Source organism: Drosophila subpulchrella, unplaced genomic scaffold (genome assembly GCF_014743375.2).
Source record: "Drosophila subpulchrella strain 33 F10 #4 breed RU33 unplaced genomic scaffold, RU_Dsub_v1.1 Primary Assembly Seq391, whole genome shotgun sequence".
NCBI lineage: Eukaryota > Metazoa > Arthropoda > Insecta > Diptera > Drosophilidae > Drosophila > Drosophila subpulchrella.
In genome coordinates this window covers 236,318-260,000 of record NW_023665613.1, presented here as the reverse complement: position 1 = coordinate 260,000, position 23,683 = coordinate 236,318, and the positions used below count along the sequence as shown (strand labels likewise).

The 23,683-nt window shown below is 33.8% G+C and overlaps 3 non-coding genes and 1 pseudogene across 3 annotated transcripts; all 4 read right to left on the bottom strand.

The window, feature by feature from the left end:
- Nucleotides 1-5,618: 5,618 nt before the first annotated feature.
- On the bottom strand, nucleotides 5,619-9,589 carry LOC119562045. The gene has a single exon (XR_005221635.1). It is a non-coding gene; the product is annotated as a large subunit ribosomal RNA (ribosomal RNA).
- A 401-nt stretch (nucleotides 9,590-9,990) lies between these two features.
- Nucleotides 9,991-10,169, bottom strand: LOC119562073. Its single transcript, XR_005221649.1, has one exon. It is a non-coding gene; the product is annotated as a 5.8S ribosomal RNA (ribosomal RNA).
- A 659-nt stretch (nucleotides 10,170-10,828) lies between these two features.
- LOC119562112 lies at nucleotides 10,829-12,823 on the bottom strand. Its single transcript, XR_005221685.1, has one exon. It is a non-coding gene; the product is annotated as a small subunit ribosomal RNA (ribosomal RNA).
- Nucleotides 12,824-20,011: 7,188 nt separating this feature from the next.
- Nucleotides 20,012-23,573, bottom strand: LOC119562068 (annotated as a pseudogene).
- Nucleotides 23,574-23,683: the final 110 nt, after the last annotated feature.

The window sequence follows — 23,683 nt, the reverse complement described above, 5'->3', positions numbered from 1 at the left end:
TCTTAATGTATATTTATTATATTATACATTATTATGCCTTATAGGTATTATACCTATAAGCCATATCCATACGATTCATTCACTAGTGCCGCCCCTCACTAGGTTTATAATTGTTATATCATTGATATACAATTTATTTCTATATATATGGCATTTATATGCCATATCCATACAATGCATTCACATTTCAATGTATATTTACTTGTTATACATTATTATGCCTTATAGGTATTATACCTATAAGCCATATCCATACGATTCACTTATATAAATATATGTATATTTTTCTATACATAATTTTTTTTTATTTTTGTATGGATTTCTATGCATATCCATAGTTTATATGGATATGCTTGGCGTTCTATATAGTATTGACAAATTCATATGCATAACATAAGTTTTGACCAATACGAGGAGGGGCCCGCCAACGACCACCTCCCTATAGTAGTTTTTTACCCCACGCACTATTGCGTGCCTGTTTACAGTACTAGTGCCAGCTATCACTAGGTTTATATATCGTGTTTCAGTGATATATGGGTAAATTCTACCATTTATTCTTATGTATATGGCATTTCTATGCCATATTTATACAATCCATTCATATCTTAATGTATATTTATTATATTATACATTATTATGCCTTATAGGTATTATACCTATAAGCCATATCCATACGATTCATTCACTAGTGCCGCCCCTCACTAGGTTTATAATTGTTATATCATTGATATACAATTTATTTCTATATATATGGCATTTATATGCCATATCCATACAATGCATTCACATTTCAATGTATATTTACTTGTTATACATTATTATGCCTTATAGGTATTATACCTATAAGCCATATCCATACGATTCACTTATATAAATATATGTATATTTTTTTCTATACATAATTTTTTTTTACTTTTGTATGGATTTCTATGCATATCCATAGTTTATATGGATATGCTTGGCGTTCTATATAGTATTGACAAATTCATATGCATAACATAAGTTTTGACCAATACGAGGAGGGGCCCGCCAACGACCACCTCCCTATAGTAGTTTTTTACCCCACGCACTATTGCGTGCCTGTTTACAGTACTAGTGCCAGCTATCACTAGGTTTATATATCGTGTTTCAGTGATATATGGGTAAATTCTACCATTTATTCTTATGTATATGGCATTTCTATGCCATATTTATACAATCCATTCATATCTTAATGTATATTTATTATATTATACATTATTATGCCTTATAGGTATTATACCTATAAGCCATATCCATACGATTCATTCACTAGTGCCGCCCCTCACTAGGTTTATAATTGTTATATCATTGATATACAATTTATTTCTATATATATGGCATTTATATGCCATATCCATACAATGCATTCACATTTCAATGTATATTTACTTGTTATACATTATTATGCCTTATAGGTATTATACCTATAAGCCATATCCATACGATTCACTTATATAAATATATGTATATTTTTCTATACATAATTTTTTTTTACTTTTGTATGGTTTTCTATGCATATCCATAGTTTATATGGATATGCTTGGCGTTCTATATAGTATTGACAAATTCATATGCATAACATAAGTTTTGACCAATACGAGGAGGGGCCCGCCAACGACCACCTCCCTATAGTAGTTTTTTACCCCACGCACTATTGCGTGCCTGTTTACAGTACTAGTGCCAGCTATCACTAGGTTTATATATCGTGTTTCAGTGATATATGGGTAAATTCTACCATTTATTCTTATGTATATGGCATTTCTATGCCATATTTATACAATCCATTCATATCTTAATGTATATTTATTATATTATACATTATTATGCCTTATAGGTATTATACCTATAAGCCATATCCATACGATTCATTCACTAGTGCCGCCCCTCACTAGGTTTATAATTGTTATATCATTGATATACAATTTATTTCTATATATATGGCATTTATATGCCATATCCATACAATGCATTCACATTTCAATGTATATTTACTTGTTATACATTATTATGCCTTATAGGTATTATACCTATAAGCCATATCCATACGATTCACTTATATAAATATATGTATATTTTTCTATACATAATTTTTTTTTACTTTTGTATGGTTTTCTATGCATATCCATAGTTTATATGGATATGCTTGGCGTTCTATATAGTATTGACAAATTCATATGCATAACATAAGTTTTGACCAATACGAGGAGGGGCCCGCCAACGACCACCTCCCTATAGTAGTTTTTTACCCCACGCACTATTGCGTGCCTGTTTACAGTACTAGTGCCAGCTATCACTAGGTTTATATATCGTGTTTCAGTGATATATGGGTAAATTCTACCATTTATTCTTATGTATATGGCATTTCTATGCCATATTTATACAATCCATTCATATCTTAATGTATATTTATTATATTATACATTATTATGCCTTATAGGTATTATACCTATAAGCCATATCCATACGATTCATTCACTAGTGCCGCCCCTCACTAGGTTTATAATTGTTATATCATTGATATACAATTTATTTCTATATATATGGCATTTATATGCCATATCCATACAATGCATTCACATTTCAATGTATATTTACTTGTTATACATTATTATGCCTTATAGGTATTATACCTATAAGCCATATCCATACGATTCACTTATATAAATATATGTATATTTTTCTATACATAATTTTTTTTTACTTTTGTATGGTTTTCTATGCATATCCATAGTTTATATGGATATGCTTGGCGTTCTATATAGTATTGACAAATTCATATGCATAACATAAGTTTTGACCAATACGAGGAGGGGCCCGCCAACGACCACCTCCCTATAGTAGTTTTTTACCCCACGCACTATTGCGTGCCTGTTTACAGTACTAGTGCCAGCTATCACTAGGTTTATATATCGTGTTTCAGTGATATATGGGTAAATTCTACCATTTATTCTTATGTATATGGCATTTCTATGCCATATTTATACAATCCATTCATATCTTAATGTATATTTATTATATTATACATTATTATGCCTTATAGGTATTATACCTATAAGCCATATCCATACGATTCATTCACTAGTGCCGCCCCTCACTAGGTTTATAATTGTTATATCATTGATATACAATTTATTTCTATATATATGGCATTTATATGCCATATCCATACAATGCATTCACATTTCAATGTATATTTACTTGTTATACATTATTATGCCTTATAGGTATTATACCTATAAGCCATATCCATACGATTCACTTATATAAATATATGTATATTTTTCTATACATAATTTTTTTTTACTTTTGTATGGATTTCTATGCATATCCATAGTTTATATGGATATGCTTGGCGTTCTATATAGTATTGACAAATTCATATGCATAACATAAGTTTTGACCAATACGAGGAGGGGCCCGCCAACGACCACCTCCCTATAGTAGTTTTTTACCCCACGCACTATTGCGTGCCTGTTTACAGTACTAGTGCCAGCTATCACTAGGTTTATATATCGTGTTTCAGTGATATATGGGTAAATTCTACCATTTATTCTTATGTATATGGCATTTCTATGCCATATTTATACAATCCATTCATATCTTAATGTATATTTATTATATTATACATTATTATGCCTTATAGGTATTATACCTATAAGCCATATCCATACGATTCATTCACTAGTGCCGCCCCTCACTAGGTTTATAATTGTTATATCATTGATATACAATTTATTTCTATATATATGGCATTTATATGCCATATCCATACAATGCATTCACATTTCAATGTATATTTACTTGTTATACATTATTATGCCTTATAGGTATTATACCTATAAGCCATATCCATACGATTCACTTATATAAATATATGTATATTTTTCTATACATAATTTTTTTTTACTTTTGTATGGATTTCTATGCATATCCATAGTTTATATGGATATGCTTGGCGTTCTATATAGTATTGACAAATTCATATGCATAACATAAGTTTTGACCAATACGAGGAGGGGCCCGCCAACGACCACCTCCCTATAGTAGTTTTTTACCCCACGCACTATTGCGTGCATGTTTACAGTACTAGTGCCAGCTATCATTAGGTTTATATATCGTGTTTCAGTGATATATGGGTAAATTCTACCATTTATTCTTATGTATGTATATGGCATTTCTATGCCATATTTATATAATTCATTCATATCTTAATTTATATTTATTATATTATACATTATTATGCCTTATAGGTATTATACCTATAAGCCATATCCATACGATTCATATACTAGTGCAGCCCCTCACTAGGTTTATATATCTCATTTTAATTATATATTGGTAAATTCTATTATTTATTCTTGTGTATATGGCACTTATATGCCGCCATATCTATAAAAATGCATTTATATTTCAATGTATATTTTCTATATTATACATTATTATGCCTTAAAAAGTTATTATACCTACCATAAGGCGATATCCATACGATTCATTTATATAAAAGATATATGTATAATTTTCTATACATAATTTTTTTTTATGAATATATGGGTTTCCTAAGCATATCCATATAATACATTTAGTTTTATATGGATTAGATTGGTCTTCTTTATTGTATTGCCAAACTCATATTGATAAAATAAGTTTTGAACAATAAGAGGATCAGCCGCCAACCAACCAACCACTGCTACCATTGGAGGAACATATACTTACTTTTTATATGTCCTCTTACTTGAATGGTCCTCTCTTTACTTGAAAATTTCATTACCATAGGAATCTATTTATACATGGAATATGATTTCCACTACTTTTTCGCGTCACTAATAATTAATATGACGATACAGACTTGCTACCATAACATAAGTCTTGAACAATAATAGGAGCAGCCGCCAACCAACCACCAACCAACCAACCACTGCTACCATTGATAGTAATTTTATATGTCCTCTTTAGTTGAATTTCAATACCATAGGAATATTTATACATGGAATATGTTTTGCCACTACTTTTTCGCGTCACTAATAATATGACGATACAGTCTTGCTACCATAACATAAGTTTTGAACAATAAGAGGAGCAGACACACCAACCAACCAACCGCGCTGCTACCATTATATATACTTATATTTATATAAGTCCTCTTTACTTGAATGGCCTCTTTACTTGAATTTCAATACCATAGGAATATTTATTTATACATGGAATATGTTTTGCCACTACTTTTTCGCGTCACTAATAATATGACGATATAGACTTGCTACCATAACATAAGTTTTGAACAATAAGAGGAGCAGACACCAACCAACCAACCGCTGCTACCATTGAATGAACCATATATACAAACTTTTATATATGTCCTCTTTACTTGAATTTTAATACCATAGGAATATTTATACATGGAATATGTTTGCCACTTTATCATCGCGTCACTAATAAGATGACGATACATTTTGTTTGTTCAATATTTACTTATATATTGATGTTTCCAATTTAGGTCTTTTATATTTCTTCTTCCCTACCTTACACACCACAAACAAAGTGGCGTGCGATGCTGCAAGCAAGCATAATGATTATGCCCGCTTGCAACATCTTTATTATCGAATCATCAAGCAAAGGATAAGCTTCAGTGGATCGCAGTATGGCAGCTGCTCAACCACTTACAACACCTTGCCTGTTACAAAAGTCGTTTACAATTGATTCTAGGCTTTGTCATTGTATTAAATAATGCTTTTATATGTAACTAGCGCGGCATCAGGTGATCAAAGATCCTCCCAATTTACTATGTTACAAATTACATTGGCATCACATCCATTGTCGTTTATAAAGTAAATTATAAACTTTAAATGGTTTAGAAGCCATACAATGCAAATTGCCCCTTATTTATCATTGCAGTCCAGCACGGATACGACCTTAGAGGCGTTCAGGCATAATCCAACGGACGTAGCGTCATACCACTGTTCGCTCGAACAAGTATTGTGCCATTGGTCCGTACCTGCGGTTCCTCTCGTACTACGCAGGAATGCTGTCGCAACAACGTTTTGTCATTAGTAGGGTAAAACTAACCTGTCTCACGACGGTCTAAACCCAGCTCACGTTCCCTTGCATGGGTGAACAATCCAACGCTTGGTGAATTTTGCTTCACAATGATAGGAAGAGCCGACATCGAAGGATCAAAAAGCGACGTCGCTATGAACGCTTGGCCGCCACAAGCCAGTTATCCCTATGGTAACTTTTCTGACACCTCTTGTTAAAAACTCTTTAAACCAAAAGGATCGATAGGCCGAGCTTTTGCTGTCCCTGTGTGTACTGAACACCGAGATCAAGTCAGCATTTGCCCTTTTGCTCTATGTGTGGTTTCTGTCCGCACTGAGCTGGCCTTGGGACACCTCCGTTATTATTTGAGAGATGTACCGCCCCAGTCAAACTCCCTACCTGGCAATGTCCTTGAATTGGATCATACCTGAGTAATTGGAGTTATACCAAATTTTCAAATCAAAAATACATAAATGCACCGTTTTATTAAAGAATTTGTTTGCGATTATATAACAAACTCGTGATACTTTGATCAAGAAGCTTGCATCAAAACCCAATACCATAAGATATAATAAATATATCCGTATAATGGCTAGGAAATGATACACGTTCCATTTAATCAAGTAAGTAAGGAAACAATAAGAGTAGTGGTATTTCATTGGCGATACCAAACCGAAGTCTAATATCTCCCACTTATTCTACACCTCTTATGTCTCCTTACACTGCCAGATTAGAGTCAAGCTCAAAAGGGTCTTCTTTCCCCGCTAATTATTCCAAGCCCGTTCCCTTGGCTGTGGTTTCGCTAGATAGTAGATAGGGACAGTAGGAATCTCGTTAATCCATTCATGCGCGTCACTAATTAGATGACGAGGCATTTGGCTACCTTAAGAGAGTCATAGTTACTCCCGCCGTTGACCCGCGCTTACTTGAATTTCTTCACTTTGACATTCAGAGCACTGGGCAGAAATCACATTGTGTCAACACCCGCTAGGGCCATCACAATGCTTTGTTTTAATTAGACAGTCGGATTCCCCAAGTCCGTGCCAGTTCTGAATTGATTGTTAATTGATAATCGTTATAATTAATAAGAACTAATTGGTTTAACCCAATTAGTATTCTTAAAAATTTTAGCAAGAAAGTTCCACAATTGGCTACGTAACTAAACTATCCGGGGAACAAGTGACCAACATAAATGCCAGACACTCTATTTACCCAGAACGAGCACATAAACCATGTTATTGTTTCCCAATCAAGCCCGACTATCTCAATCTTCAGAGCCAATCCTTATCCCGAAGTTACGGATCTAATTTGCCGACTTCCCTTACCTACATTATTCTATCGACTAGAGACTCTTCACCTTGGAGACCAGCTGCGGATATTGGTACGGCCTGTTGAGAAGTTTGCGTGTCCCCACCATAAATTTTCAAGGTCCGAGGAGAAAATATCGACACAACAGTATATGTCATGCTCTTCTAGCCCATCTACCATATCTCTCTGCGAAAGACTTCCATGGTAGTACGGCTATAAAACAGAAAAGAAAACTCTTCCGATATCTCTCGACGGCTTCTTTATGGTCGTTCCTGTTGCCAGGATGAGCACGAGGCCCATATTTAATAACAAACGGATACTCAACAGGTTACGGAATTGGAACCGTATTCCCTTTCGTTCAAAATTATTCAAGTATATTAATTAGCTTGATTTATATAATATAATTATATTTGTATGGCATTTGTGTTTTACTTGAAAATTTTCGGCTTTCGCCTTGAACTTAGGACCGACTAACTCGTGATCAACCACTGTTCACACGAAACCCTTCTCCACTTCAGTCCTCCAAGGTCTCATTCGATTATTTGCTACTACCACCAAGATCTGTACCAATGGCAGCTCCATGCAGGCTTACGCCAAACACTTCTACGCATACCATTGTACCTTCCTACTCACTAAAGTTTCAAAATTTATATCACAAGTAATATAAATCATCTACTTTAGCGGTAATGTATAGGTATACAACTTAAGCGCCATCCATTTTAAGGGCTAGTTGCTTCGGCAGGTGAGTTGTTACACACTCCTTAGCGGATTTCGACTTCCATGATCACCGTCCTGCTGTTTTAAGCAACCAACGCCTTTCATGGTATCTGCATGAGTTGTTAATTTGGGCACCGTAACATTACGTTTGGTTCATCCCACAGCGCCAGTTCTGCTTACCAAAAGTGGCCCACTGGGCACATTATATCATAACCTTGAACTTCATATCAAGAAAGTTAAGGTTCTTACCCATTTAAAGTTTGAGAATAGGTTAAGATCGTTTCGACCCTAAGGCCTCTAATCATTCGCTTTACCAGATAAGATTATTTTATATAACATTAAAATGCACCAGCTATCCTGAGGGAAACTTCGGAAGGAACCAGCTACTAGATGGTTCGATTGGTCTTTCGCCCCTATACTCAATTCTGACAATCGATTTGCACGTCAGAACTGTTTCGGTCTTCCATCAGGGTTTCCCCTGACTTCAACCTGATCAAGTATAGTTCACCATCTTTCGGGTCACAGCATATATGCTCAAGGTACGTTCCAGTTAGAGGCATAAATAATATAAATATCATTATACATAACTATATAGAACGCCCCGGGATTGTGTTAATTAGCTATAAATAGTTAAAAAACTAATCCCATTATTAGTCAAGTTAATTACGCTATTAGGTTTATATCCCAATAACTTGCACATATGTTAGACTCCTTGGTCCGTGTTTCAAGACGGGTCCCGAAGGTATCCTGAATCTTTCGCATTGTTAATCATACAAGTGCATATAATAAACACAAAAATCAATGATAATTATGCCATTATATAATTCCGAAAAATTAACGCACTGTATTCATATAAATCTATCAGCACTTTATCAAATTAATAACATTTATTCTGTGTTAAAATGCAAGCAAATTAATTTGAATAAACTATAAGTTATATTTTATGATAAATTTTGTATGCTAATAGATTACAATGTCCTTATATGGAAAAAATGCACACTATTATCATAATATTGTTTAAATATTACAATTTTAATGATGAATTTTCCATAACGGATATTCAGGTTCATCGGGCTTAACCTCTAAGCAGTTTCACGTACTGTTTAACTCTCTATTCAGAGTTCTTTTCAACTTTCCCTCACGGTACTTGTTTACTATCGGTCTCATGGTTATATTTAGTTTTAGATGGAGTTTACCACCCACTTAGTGCTGCACTATCAAGCAACACGACTCTTTGGAAACATCATCTAGTAATCATTAACGTTATACGGGCCTGGCACCCTCTATGGGTAAATGGCCTCATTTAAGAAGGACTTAAATCGTTAATTTCTCATACTAGAATATTGACGCTCCATACACTGCATCTCACATTTGCCATATAGACAAAGTGACTTAGTGCTGAACTGATTTCTTTTCGCTCGCCGCTACTAAGAAAATCCTGGTTAGTTTCTTTTCCTCCCCTAATTAATATGCTTAAATTCAGGGGGTAGTCCCATATGAGTTGAGGTTGTGTATAACTTTTTTTGCAATTAATTCTTTATATATAATGATAAAACATTTTATTAAATTCGTTATATATTTTATATATTTGTATGGCATTTGTTTGGTCTAACGAATCAACGAAGAATAATAATATTGTCAACGGCTTTCTATTTACTAATCTTTAATAAGAGACAATTCTAGATAAATTTTTTATGCTAGACATTTCTCAGTATTATTTGATTGAAAAAGAAAATATTTCTCTTCGTTTTTCACATTCAAATTATTTACTAATGTGAGATAATGTTTTTCATATATTTGTTAATATTATGAATAATATAATAATTAAATTATTATTATCCAATAATATACCATATGCTTATAAAATTTCATTATAAAATTTATATAAACAACTTAATTAGCATAGTCTTACAACCCTCAACCATATGTAGTCCAAGCAGCACTATAAAATTAATTAAAGTACATAACAGCATGGACTGCGATATGCGTTCAAAATGTCGATGTTCATGTGTCCTGCAGTTCACACGATGACGCACAGTTTGCTGCGTTCTTCATCGACCCATGAGCCGAGTGATCCACCGCTTAGAGTTTTATATATTGGTTTGGTAATTTTGTCATATATGTTTTTATTGAAAGAAATTAAAAATACACCATTTTACTGGCATATATCAATTCCTTCAATAAATTGATTTTTATACCTAAAACGAATGCTGCGAAATGTCTTAGTTTCATATAACCAATAATATATCAAGTATTTTTTAAATGGCATTTACGGTATTAATACTTTTTTTTAGCGATATATATTGAAATTTATATAAAACATTAACCTGTAATAATCAGGTACAACATTGTACATTTTAGGTTGTTGCATTATCCAATGTATGCGCATAACTGAGATGAACAATACATATCGCAACGCGTGTATATTATGGTCCATATACACACAGTGTTTTATTAATTAATTGCATTTAATATACAATATAATAATAATATTAAATAAATTTAATAATTTCGATTTGCTTGTTCGAATTTGTTATTTGTTTGCTTTTGCTTATTTATTTATCTCTTATTTAATGCAATAATATATTTATTATTACAATTATTATTTCGATTTGCTTGTTCGAAATTTTATATTTGATCTATAAAAGATCATATTTTTGGCAATTTATATTTTATTTGTATTACTATAATATATTATATTATTATAATAAAAACAAATTTTTTTATTAACGGTAAGGATATTAAACAATAATGATCCTTCCGCAGGTTCACCTACGGAAACCTTGTTACGACTTTTACTTCCTCTAAATAATCAAGTTCGGTCAACTTTTGCGAAACAACCGTAACACACAAGGCGTCACAGTGATCACGTCCGGAGACCTCACTAAATAATTCAATCGGTAGTAGCGACGGGCGGTGTGTACAAAGGGCAGGGACGTAATCAATGCGAGTTAATGACTCACACTTACTGGGAATTCCAAGTTCATGTGAACAGTTTCAGTTCACAATCCCAAGCATGAAAGTGGTTCAGCGGTTTACCCGGACCTCTCGGTCTAGGAAATACACGTTGATACTTTCATTGTAGCGCGCGTGCAGCCCAGGACATCTAAGGGCATCACAGACCTGTTATTGCTCAATCTCATTATTGCTAGACGCAATTTGTCCATTTAAGAAGCTAGTGTCCTTATAATGGGACAAACCAACAGGTACGGCTCCACTTATATAAACACATTCAAACACAATAAACATTTTACTGCCACCATGAATGAAGGCTATATAAGCTTCAACACCATAATCCTGAAGATATCTATTTAATATATTTGAGTCTCGTTCGTTATCGGAATTAACCAGACAAATCACTCCACGAACTAAGAACGGCCATGCACCACCACCCATAGATTCGAGAAAGAGCTATCAATCTGTCTTACACACTTATGTTCGGACCTGGTAAGTTTTCCCGTGTTGAGTCAAATTAAGCCGCAGGCTCCACTCCTGGTGGTGCCCTTCCGTCAATTCCTTTAAGTTTCAGCTTTGCAACCATACTTCCCCCGGAGCCCAAAAGCTTTGGTTTCCCGGGAAGCGACTGAGAGAGCCATAAAAGTAGCTACACCCAATTGCTAGCTGGCATCGTTTATGGTTAGAACTAGGGCGGTATCTGATCGCCTTCGAACCTCTAACTTTCGTTCTTGATTAATGAAAACATCTTTGGCAAATGCTTTCGCTTAAGTTAGTCTTACGACGGTCCAAGAATTTCACCTCTCGCGTCGTAATACTAATGCCCCCAAACTGCTTCTATTAATCATTACCTCTTGATCTGAAAACCAATGAAAGCAGAACAGAGGTCTTATTTCATTATCCCATGCACAGAATATTCAGGCATTTGAAGCCTGCTTTAAGCACTCTAATTTGTTCAAAGTAATTGTACCGGCCCACAATAACACTCGTTTAAGAGCACTAATGCAGGTTTTTAAATAGGAGGAACATATGAAAAAATACAAGTATCTAAGCACATGTAAGAACTCCACCGGTAATACGCTTACATACATAAAGGTATAGTACTAACCACAATTGTAAGTTGTACTACCCGTATGAAGCACAAGTTCAACTACGAACGTTTTAACCGCAACAACTTTAATATACGCTATTGGAGCTGGAATTACCGCGGCTGCTGGCACCAGACTTGCCCTCCAATTGGTCCTTGTTAAAGGATTTAAAGTGTACTCATTCCAATTACAGGGCCTCGGATATGAGTCCTGTATTGTTATTTTTCGTCACTACCTCCCCGAGCTGGGAGTGGGTAATTTACGCGCCTGCTGCCTTCCTTAGATGTGGTAGCCGTTTCTCAGGCTCCCTCTCCGGAATCGAACCCTGATTCCCCGTTACCCGTTGCAACCATGGTAGTCCTAGATACTACCATCAAAAGTTGATAGGGCAGACATTTGAAAGATCTGTCGTCGGTACAAGACCATACGATCTGCATGTTATCTAGAGTTCAACCAATATAACGATCTTGCGATCGCTTGGTTTTAGCCTAATAAAAGCACATGTCCCATAAGGTTCATGTTTTAATTGCATGTATTAGCTCTAGAATTACCACAGTTATCCAAGTAACTGTTAACGATCTAAGGAACCATAACTGATATAATGAGCCTTTTGCGGTTTCACTTTTAATTCGTGTGTACTTAGACATGCATGGCTTAATCTTTGAGACAAGCATATAACTACTGGCAGGATCAACCAGAATAATGTTTTTATTCATATTTCATTCATATTTTTGAATAGAAATTAGCAATATAAATTTTATAGATTGTTTTCTATCGAATACGGCCATTTTTATATAGCATTCGTATACGTTTGTTGTTTTCACAATATATACTTGTTCCGCCACTAATAATAACAAGTTTTTTAATTATTGATGTTAAAAACACAATATTTTTTTTCGTAATACGTAATAATTTTCTTTATATTTGCATATTTCATTCTAAAATATCTTTTTTGTTCGACATACGTCATTATTGTATCCACACATGTACAATTTTTGTTTAACCAATATAAAATATTGAATTAAATCATTTGTATTTTGATGATAAATTTAAAATTTATCTGTATATATTCATATAAGACTCTTTGGTAATATATAATATAAAACCGAGCGCATATATGATATGTACGTTAGAAAAAATAATATATATATATATTATTTTCTTTTAATATAGGGACACCTCTTTTAATTTATCCCCGCAGGGAATTATCACATAACTCAGTATGTGATAATGGCAGACCAATATACATATATATCAAGATTATCAATACAAAATATATATCATTATTAGCCTGCCTCAATTGTAATTATTTATTTGGATTAACGATAAAGTTCGGAAACAATTTGTTATTCTATGTATAATAGAAACCTTGGCCTTTGTTTCAACATTATTATCTTTGGGCTTAAAATATTAACCGTGGAGCCAAGTCTCATATTCATAAATGAATAAAGAAACAAATTTGACGGATTAATATCTTCTCTACCGACAGACAGTATTTTGTCACGTCAATAGTAGATGGCCGGCCCATTGACCATCCTATAGTAGTTTTTGGACCCAATATCTTTAATTCGGGTATTTTCAATTGTCTTTGCCAATCAACCGTTTGGTACTCTCTCATATAATAAGAGAATACACATATAATTCCATTATATGGATATATCTTCATTATTTTATTTGCTACATCACCCTATAATAGTTTTTGAACCCGTCAACTTCAATTCGGGTATTTTCAATTGTCTTTGCCAACCATTTATATGGTATTCTCTATTATAATAAGAGAATACTAGTGTATATCCATTATATGGATATATCATCTTCATATTATTTGCTACACCACCCTATAGTAGTTTTTGAACCCATCATCTGCAATTCGGGTATTTTCAATTGTCTTTGCCAACCAACTATACGGTATTCTCTCTTATAATAAGAGAATACAAGTATATTTTCATTATATGGATATAATGCCATTTATTTTTCAATATCCATATAATTCATTTAGTTTTGTATGTACAAAACAAGTTTTCTTTATAGTATTGACAAAATCATATGTTTACGCATAACATAAGTTTTGACCAATACGAGGAGGGGCCCGCCAACGACCACCTCCCTATAGTAGTTTTTTACCCCACGCACTACTGCGTGCCTGTTTACAGTACTAGTGCCAGCTATCACTAGGTTTATATATCATGTTTCAGTGATATATGGGTAAATTCTACCATTTATTCTTATGTATATGGCATTTCTATGCCATATTTATACAATCCATTCATATCTTAATGTATATTTATTATATTATACATTATTATGCCTTATAGGTATTATACCTATAAGCCATATCCATACGATTCATTCACTAGTGCCGCCCCTCACTAGGTTTATAATTGTTATATCATTGATATACAATTTATTTCTATATATATGGCATTTATATGCCATATCCATACAATGCATTCACATTTCAATGTATATTTACTTGTTATACATTATTATGCCTTATAGGTATTATACCTATAAGCCATATCCATACGATTCACTTATATAAATATATGTATATTTTTCTATACATAATTTTTTTTTATTTTTGTATGGATTTCTATGCATATCCATAGTTTATATGGATATGCTTGGCGTTCTATATAGTATTGACAAATTCATATGCATAACATAAGTTTTGACCAATACGAGGAGGGGCCCGCCAACGACCACCTCCCTATAGTAGTTTTTTACCCCACGCACTATTGCGTGCCTGTTTACAGTACTAGTGCCAGCTATCACTAGGTTTATATATCGTGTTTCAGTGATATATGGGTAAATTCTACCATTTATTCTTATGTATATGGCATTTCTATGCCATATTTATACAATCCATTCATATCTTAATGTATATTTATTATATTATACATTATTATGCCTTATAGGTATTATACCTATAAGCCATATCCATACGATTCATTCACTAGTGCCGCCCCCTCACTAGGTTTATAATTGTTATATCATTGATATACAATTATTTCTATATATATGGCATTTATATGCCATATTCCATACAATGCATTCACATTTCAATGTATATTTACTTGTTATACATTATTATGCCTTATAGGTATTATACCTATAAGCCATATCCATACGATTCACTTATATAAATATATGTATATTTTTTTCTATACATAATTTTTTTTTTACTTTTGTATGGTTTTCTATGCATATCCATAGTTTATATGGATATGCTTGGCGTTCTATATAGTATTGACAAATTCATATGCATAACATAAGTTTTGACCAAATACGAGAGGGGCCCGCCAACGACCACCTCCCTATAGTAGTTTTTTACCCCACGCACTATTGCGTGTCCTGTTACAGTACTAGTGCCAGCTATCACTAGGTTTATATATCGTGTTTCAGTGATATATGGGTAAATTCTACCATTTATTCTTATGTATATGGCATTTCTATGCCATATTTATACAATCCATTCATAATCTTAATGTATATTTATTATATTATACATTATTATGCCTTATAGGTATTAACCTATAAGCCATATCCATACGATTCATTCACTAGTGCCGCCCCTCACTAGGTTTATAATTGTTATATCATTGATATACAATTTATTTCTATATATATGGCATTTATATGCCATATCCATACAATGCATTCACATTTCAATGTATATTTACTTGTTATACATTATTATGCCTTATAGGTATTATACCTATAAGCCATATCCATACGATTCACTTATATAAATATATGTATATTTTTTCTATACATAATTTTTTTTACTTTTGTATGGTTTTCTATGCATATCCATAGTTTATATGGATATGCTTGGCGTTCTATATAGTATTGACAAATTCATATGCATAACATAAGTTTTGACCAATACGAGGAGGGGCCCGCCAACGACCACCTCCCTATAGTAGTTTTTTACCCCACGCACTATTGCGTGCCTGTTTACAGTACTAGTGCCAGCTATCACTAGGTTTATATATCGTGTTTCAGTGATATATGGGTAAATTCTACCATTTATTCTTATGTATATGGCATTTTCTATGCCATATTTATACAATCCATTCATATCTTAATGTATATTTATTATATTATACATTATTATGCCTTATAGGTATTATACCTATAAGCCATATCCATACGATTCATTCACTAGTGCCGCCCCTCACTAGGTTTATAATTGTTATATCATTGATATACAATTTATTTCTATATATATGGCATTTATATGCCATATCCATACAATGCATTCACATTTCAATGTATATCTTACTTGTTATACATTATTATGCCTTATAGGTATTATACCTATAAGCCATATCCATACGATTCACTTATATAAATATATGTATATTTTTCTATACATAATTTTTTTTTACTTTTGTATGGTTTTCTATGCATATCCATAGTTTATATGGATATGCTTGGCGTTCTATATAGTATTGACAAATTCATATGCATAACATAAGTTTTGACCAATACGAGGAGGGGCCCGCCAACGACCACCTCCCTATAGTAGTTTTTTACCCCACGCACTATTGCGTGCCTGTTTACAGTACTAGTGCAGCTATCACTAGGTTTATATATCGTGTTTCAGTGATATATGGGTAAATTCTACCATTTATTCTTATGTATATGGCATTTCTATGCCATATTTATACAATCCATTCATATCTTAATGTATATTTATTATATTATACATTATTATGCCTTATAGGTATTATACCTATAAGCCATATCCATACGATTCATTCACTAGTGCCGCCCCTCACTAGGTTTATAATTGTTATATCATTGATATACAATTTATTTCTATATATATGGCATTTATATGCCATATCCATACAATGCATTCACATTTCAATGTATATTTACTTGTTATACATTATTATGCCTTATAGGTATTATACCTATAAGCCATATCCATACGATTCACTTATATAAATATATGTATATTTTTCTATACATAATTTTTTTTTACTTTTGTATGGTTTTCTATGCATATCCATAGTTTATATGGATATGCTTGGCGTTCTATATAGTATTGACAAATTCATATGCATAACATAAGTTTTGACCAATACGAGGAGGGGCCCGCCAACGACCACCTCCCTATAGTAGTTTTTTACCCCACGCACTATTGCGTGCCTGTTTACAGTACTAGTGCCAGCTATCACTAGGTTTATATATCGTGTTTCAGTGATATATGGGTAAATTCTACCATTTATTCTTATGTATATGGCATTTCTATGCCATATTTATACAATCCATTCATATCTTAATGTATATTTATTATATTATACATTATTATGCCTTATAGGTATTATACCTATAAGCCATATCCATACGATTCATTCACTAGTGCCGCCCCTCACTAGGTTTATAATTGTTATATCATTGATATACAATTTATTTCTATATATATGGCATTTATATGCCATATCCATACAATGCATTCACATTTCAATGTATATTTACTTGTTATACATTATTATGCCTTATAGGTATTATACCTATAAGCCATATCCATACGATTCACTTATATAAATATATGTATATTTTTCTATACATAATTTTTTTTTACTTTTGTATGGATTTCTATGCATATCCATAGTTTATATGGATATGCTTGGCGTTCTATATAGTATTGACAAATTCATATGCATAACATAAGTTTTGACCAATACGAGGAGGGGCCCGCCAACGACCACCTCCCTATAGTAGTTTTTTACCCCACGCACTATTGCGTGCCTGTTTACAGTACTAGTGCCAGCTATCACTAGGTTTATATATCGTGTTTCAGTGATATATGGGTAAATTCTACCATTTATTCTTATGTATATGCATTTCTATGCCATATTTATACAATCCATTCATATCTTAATGTATATTTATTATATTATACATTATTATGCCTTATAGGTATTATACCTATAAGCCATATCCATACGATTCATTCACTAGTGCCGCCCCTCACTAGGTTTATAATTGTTATATCATTGATATACAATTTATTTCTATATATATGGCATTTATATGCCATATCCATACAATGCATTCACATTTCAATGTATATTTACTTGTTATACATTATTATGCCTTATAGGTATTATACCTATAAGCCATATCCATACGATTCACTTATATAAATATATGTATATTTTTCTATACATAATTTTTTTTTACTTTTGTATGGATTTCTATGCATATCCATAGTTTATATGGATATGCTTGGCGTTCTATATAGTATTGACAAATTCATATGCATAACATAAGTTTTGACCAATACGAGGAGGGGCCCGCCAACGACCACCTCCCTATAGTAGTTTTTTACCCCACGCACTATTGCGTGCATGTTTACAGTACTAGTGCCAGCTATCATTAGGTTTATATATCGTGTTTCAGTGATATATGGGTAAATTCTACCATTTATTCTTATGTATGTATATGGCATTTCTATGCCATATTTATATAATTCATTCATATCTTAATTTATATTTATTATATTATACATTATTATGCCTTATAGGTATTATACCTATAAGCCATATCCATACGATTCATATACTAGTGCAGCCCCTCACTAGGTTTATATATCTCATTTTAATTATATATTGGTAAATTCTATTATTTATTCTTGTGTATATGGCACTTATATGCCGCCATATCTATAAAAATGCATTTATATTTCAATGTATATTTTCTATATTATACATTATTATGCCTTAAAAAGTTATTATACCTACCATAAGGCGATATCCATACGATTCATTTATATAAAAGATATATGTATAATTTTCTATACATAATTTTTTTTATGAATATATGGGTTTCCTAAGCATATCCATATAATACATTTAGTTTTATATGGATTAGATTGGTCTTCTTTATTGTATTGCCAAACTCATATTGATAAAATAAGTTTTGAACAATAAGAGGATCAGCCGCCAACCAACCAACCACTGCTACCATTGGAGGAACATATACTTACTTTTTATATGTCCTCTTACTTGAATGGTCCTCTCTTTACTTGAAAATTTCATTACCATAGGAATCTATTTATACATGGAATATGATTTCCACTACTTTTTCGCGTCACTAATAATTAATATGACGATACAGACTTGCTACCATAACATAAGTCTTGAACAATAATAGGAGCAGCCGCCAACCAACCACCAACCAACCAACCACTGCTACCATTGATAGTAATTTTATATGTCCTCTTTAGTTGAATTTCAATACCATAGGAATATTTATACATGGAATATGTTTTGCCACTACTTTTTCGCGTCACTAATAATATGACGATACAGTCTTGCTACCATAACATAAGTTTTGAACAATAAGAGGAGCAGACACACCAACCAACCAACCGCGCTGCTACCATTATATATACTTATATTTATATAAGTCCTCTTTACTTGAATGGCCTCTTTACTTGAATTTCAATACCATAGGAATATTTATTTATACATGGAATATGTTTTGCCACTACTTTTTCGCGTCACTAATAATATGACGATATAGACTTGCTACCATAACATAAGTTTTGAACAATAAGAGGAGCAGACACCAACCAACCAACCGCTGCTACCATTGAATGAACCATATATACAAACTTTTATATATGTCCTCTTACTTGAATTTTAATACCATAGGAATATTTATACATGGAATATGTTTGCCACTTTATCATCGCGTCACTAATAAGATGACGATACATTTTGTTTGTTCAATATTTACTTATATATTGATGTTTCCAATTTAGGTCTTTTATATTTCTTCTTCCCTACCTTACACACCACAAACAAAGTGGCGTGCGATGCTGCAAGCAAGCATAATGATTATGCCCGCTTGCAACATCTTTATTATCGAATCATCAAGCAAAGGATAAGCTTCAGTGGATCGCAGTATGGCAGCTGCTCAACCACTTACAACACCTTGCCTGTTACAAAAGTCGTTTACAATTGATTCTAGGCTTTGTCATTGTATTAAATAATGCTTTTATATGTAACTAGCGCGGCATCAGGTGATCAAAGATCCTCCCAATTTACTATGTTACAAATTACATTGGCATCACATCCATTGTCGTTTATAAAGTAAATTATAAACTTTAAATGGTTTAGAAGCCATACAATGCAAATTGCCCCTTATTTATCATTGCAGTCCAGCACGGATACGACCTTAGAGGCGTTCAGGCATAATCCAACGGACGTAGCGTCATACCACTGTTCGCTCGAACAAGTATTGTGCCATTGGTCCGTACCTGCGGTTCCTCTCGTACTACGCAGGAATGCTGTCGCAACAACGTTTTGTCATTAGTAGGGTAAAACTAACCTGTCTCACGACGGTCTAAACCCAGCTCACGTTCCCTTGCATGGGTGAACAATCCAACGCTTGGTGAATTTTGCTTCACAATGATAGGAAGAGCCGACATCGAAGGATCAAAAAGCGACGTCGCTATGAACGCTTGGCCGCCACAAGCCAGTTATCCCTATGGTAACTTTTCTGACACCTCTTGTTAAAAACTCTTTAAACCAAAAGGATCGATAGGCCGAGCTTTTGCTGTCCCTGTGTGTACTGAACACCGAGATCAAGTCAGCATTTGCCCTTTTGCTCTATGTGTGGTTTCTGTCCGCACTGAGCTGGCCTTGGGACACCTCCGTTATTATTTGAGAGATGTACCGCCCCAGTCAAACTCCCTACCTGGCAATGTCCTTGAATTGGATCATACCTGAGTAATTGGAGTTATACCAAATTTTCAAATCAAAAATACATAAATGCACCGTTTTATTAAAGAATTTGTTTGCGATTATATAACAAACTCGTGATACTTTGATCAAGAAGCTTGCATCAAAACCCAATACCATAAGATATAATAAATATATCCGTATAATGGCTAGGAAATGATACACGTTCCATTTAATCAAGTAAGTAAGGAAACAATAAGAGTAGTGGTATTTCATTGGCGATACCAAACCGAAGTCTAATATCTCCCACTTATTCTACACCTCTTATGTCTCCTTACACTGCCAGATTAGAGTCAAGCTCAAAAGGGTCTTCTTTCCCCGCTAATTATTCCAAGCCCGTTCCCTTGGCTGTGGTTTCGCTAGATAGTAGATAGGGACAGTAGGAATCTCGTTAATCCATTCATGCGCGTCACTAATTAGATGACGAGGCATTTGGCTACCTTAAGAGAGTCATAGTTACTCCCGCCGTTGACCCGCGCTTACTTGAATTTCTTCACTTTGACATTCAGAGCACTGGGCAGAAATCACATTGTGTCAACACCCGCTAGGGCCATCACAATGCTTTGTTTTAATTAGACAGTCGGATTCCCCAAGTCCGTGCCAGTTCTGAATTGATTGTTAATTGATAATCGTTATAATTAATAAGAACTAATTGGTTTAACCCAATTAGTATTCTTAAAAATTTTAGCAAGAAAGTTCCACAATTGGCTACGTAACTAAACTATCCGGGGAACAAGTGACCAACATAAATGCCAGACACTCTATTTACCCAGAACGAGCACATAAACCATGTTATTGTTTCCCAATCAAGCCCGACTATCTCAATCTTCAGAGCCAATCCTTATCCCGAAGTTACGGATCTAATTTGCCGACTTCCCTTACCTACATTATTCTATCGACTAGAGACTCTTCACCTTGGAGACCAGCTGCGGATATTGGTACGGCCTGTTGAGAAGTTTGCGTGTCCCCACCATAAATTTTCAAGGTCCGAGGAGAAAATATCGACACAACAGTATATGTCATGCTCTTCTAGCCCATCTACCATATCTCTCTGCGAAAGACTTCCATGGTAGTACGGCTATAAAACAGAAAAGAAAACTCTTCCGATATCTCTCGACGGCTTCTTTATGGTCGTTCCTGTTGCCAGGATGAGCACGAGGCCCATATTTAATAACAAACGGATACTCAACAGGTTACGGAATTGGAACCGTATTCCCTTTCGTTCAAAATTATTCAAGTATATTAATTAGCTTGATTTATATAATATAATTATATTTGTATGGCATTTGTGTTTTACTTGAAAATTTTCGGCTTTCGCCTTGAACTTAGGACCGACTAACTCGTGATCAACCACTGTTCACACGAAACCCTTCTCCACTTCAGTCCTCCAAGGTCTCATTCGATTATTTGCTACTACCACCAAGATCTGTACCAATGGCAGCTCCATGCAGGCTTACGCCAAACACTTCTACGCATACCATTGTACCTTCCTACTCACTAAAGTTTCAAAATTTATATCACAAGTAATATAAATCATCTACTTTAGCGGTAATGTATAGGTATACAACTTAAGCGCCATCCATTTTAAGGGCTAGTTGCTTCGGCAGGTGAGTTGTTACACACTCCTTAGCGGATTTCGACTTCCATGATCACCGTCCTGCTGTTTTAAGCAACCAACGCCTTTCATGGTATCTGCATGAGTTGTTAATTTGGGCACCGTAACATTACGTTTGGTTCATCCCACAGCGCCAGTTCTGCTTACCAAAAGTGGCCCACTGGGCACATTATATCATAACCTTGAACTTCATATCAAGAAAGTTAAGGTTCTTACCCATTTAAAGTTTGAGAATAGGTTAAGATCGTTTCGACCCTAAGGCCTCTAATCATTCGCTTTACCAGATAAGATTATTTTATATAACATTAAAATGCACCAGCTATCCTGAGGGAAACTTCGGAAGGAACCAGCTACTAGATGGTTCGATTGGTCTTTCGCCCCTATACTCAATTCTGACAATCGATTTGCACGTCAGAACTGTTTCGGTCTTCCATCAGGGTTTCCCCTGACTTCAACCTGATCAAGTATAGTTCACCATCTTTCGGGTCACAGCATATATGCTCAAGGTACGTTCCAGTTAGAGGCATAAATAATATAAATATCATTATACATAACTATATAGAACGCCCCGGGATTGTGTTAATTAGCTATAAATAGTTAAAAAACTAATCCCATTATTAGTCAAGTTAATTACGCTATTAGGTTTATATCCCAATAACTTGCACATATGTTAGACTCCTTGGTCCGTGTTTCAAGACGGGTCCCGAAGGTATCCTGAATCTTTCGCATTGTTAATCATACAAGTGCATATAATAAACACAAAAATCAATGATAATTATGCCATTATATAATTCCGAAAAATTAACGCACTGTATTCATATAAATCTATCAGCACTTTATCAAATTAATAACATTTATTCTGTGTTAATATATATGGCATTTATATGCCATATCCATACAATGCATTCACATTTCAATGTATATTTACTTGTTATACATTATTATGCCTTATAGGTATTATACCTATAAGCCATATCCATACGATTCACTTATATAAATATATGTATATTTTTCTATACATAATTTTTTTTTACTTTTGTATGGTTTTCTATGCATATCCATAGTTTATATGGATATGCTTGGCGTTCTATATAGTATTGACAAATTCATATGCATAACATAAGTTTTGACCAATACGAGGAGGGGCCCGCCAACGACCACCTCCCTATAGTAGTTTT